Raw genomic sequence first — 1,810 nt, 5'->3', positions numbered from 1 at the left:
CCCCCCCCCATAGAAATTTAAATGAACTGTTTCCCACCATCATCTGGGTCTAATACACGTAGCAATCTGTGGTGTGAGCGATGACAAATGAGTGATCATCAATAATCTAGTAGATGATGCACAGACAATACGATCTATGAGGGATGATCTATTACATGGGGTCTGTTTTAGCCCTGGTTCACACCTAGGAGATTGTGAGCAGTTTGAAAAGCGATTTATAACTGCTCAACACAAGAAATCTCATGATTTCCAATGTCCCTGGTTCACACCTGAGCAGAAAAATGCCAAACCCCTGAAAAGGTACATTAGCTTCTTTAGGCAGTTAAAGTGTGTTTTTGCCCCATAGACCCCAATGGACATGCCTGAAAATGCACAGCAGAAGCATCTTGCACATTTTTGTGTGTTTTTTATATGTGCGTTCTTCCATTGCCCACAATACAGAGCTAGTTACTAGGCATAAAAATGATTAGCGACGTGGTCTTCTGTTAAAGGAGAACTATGGGGTCAGGGCTTTTCCCCATAGTTCTAAGGGTCACGGGAGAACACAAACTAGCGTTCTCCCGTGACCCAAAGCTCTGTATACTGAGATGCCGGAACGGATCTCGACATTCCTGTCGAGATCCACCCAGCTGGGGGATTGACAGTTGGCTCTGCCTATCCAGAGGCAGCTGTGCCCGACCCGTCCATTCCGCCAGTCAGCACTGGAGGATCGGACGGGGAGGGGGGAATCCCTGCAGGGAGCTGTGAGTGACAGTCACAGCTTTCTGCAGGGATAGATCGAGAAGTGAGCGAGCGACGGTATGTGTTCGCTCACTTCCCGATCTACTGAGCCGATCTGTGACAGTTTCAATGTCACAGGTCGGCTCAGGTTATGAGGCTGAGTGAAAATCACTCGCTTCATAATTCTCCTTTTTAAAGGGAAATTCTAGCTTTTGTAAAAAAAAAAGGCACACTTCCTTATTAAAGTGGGTGCAATGCTCTGGGGTTAACAGGGGCCATAGACAACAATGGGATTCCTCCTGTTCAGTGATGTCGCACTCATGCATTTCAGTTAGAAAACACTCAGGTGTGAATGGATGTTAATTGAGCTAACGGAGGGGGTGTGGGTTACTATTCCATAGAGCAAACATTGAGCAATTGTATGATCTAGAATACTTGTGTGGTCACCTTTTTAGTCTTTTTTCATTTTTCCCTATAAACTTCTATGAGGACAAGGACTGATCCTGCCGGTCTGCACAGAGAAGCAGAAGGGGAACAGCTAGGAAGATTGGGGACGTGGAGGGGCAGATTTTACTTTGATTTCAGGAAAGTAACTTCCCAGACCACCTTGTTCTTAAGAGAAATCCAGGAAGTAAAGCTGCACATACACTAATATTTTCTTTGTTCAATCTGTGGGCTGAAAGAAGAAAATATTACAGATTCCTCCATCAACGCCTCCGATTGATTGGGCAATGTCCCGCTGTTTGCTCTGTATTCTCATTGGCTGCCGGCTCTGTTTGGGTGAAGATTTTCTGACTGGCTACTTCAATCAACTGATCGAGGGATGCCGGCCGAAAGGGTGCCAACAGTAGCACCTGCTGTGCGAATTTTAGCCGGTTCTTGAAATGCGCATTTTTGCGTTTTTGTTAGCCTCATGTGCAGATAATATCTACACAATAATTCTGTACAAGATTGGATAGGTTAAAGGGGAATTAAACCTTTCTGGGCCCTCCAGCTGGTTTTATCATATTGTCCAAGTATGAGCAGCATATTAGCACATTGTTACACTCTTGCCTTGCACAGTGCCCCCCCCCCCCCCCCACACTCGAGC

At 45.8% G+C, this 1,810-nt stretch overlaps 1 protein-coding gene across 1 annotated transcript in view; it reads left to right on the top strand.

The window, feature by feature from the left end:
- Window positions 1–1,810, top strand: part of PTTG1IP (pituitary tumor-transforming 1 interacting protein) — a 34,028-nt gene that overhangs the window by 846 nt on the left and 31,372 nt on the right. The gene's annotated exons all lie outside the window — the stretch shown is intronic.

The sequence above is a fragment of the Nanorana parkeri genome, unplaced genomic scaffold, assembly GCF_000935625.1.
Source record: "Nanorana parkeri isolate BGI_ZX_2015 unplaced genomic scaffold, ASM93562v1 scaffold2874, whole genome shotgun sequence".
In the NCBI taxonomy this organism is placed as follows: domain Eukaryota; kingdom Metazoa; phylum Chordata; class Amphibia; order Anura; family Dicroglossidae; genus Nanorana; species Nanorana parkeri.
Note: the sequence above shows the minus strand (reverse complement) of the source record. Positions and strands in the feature narration are given on the sequence as shown.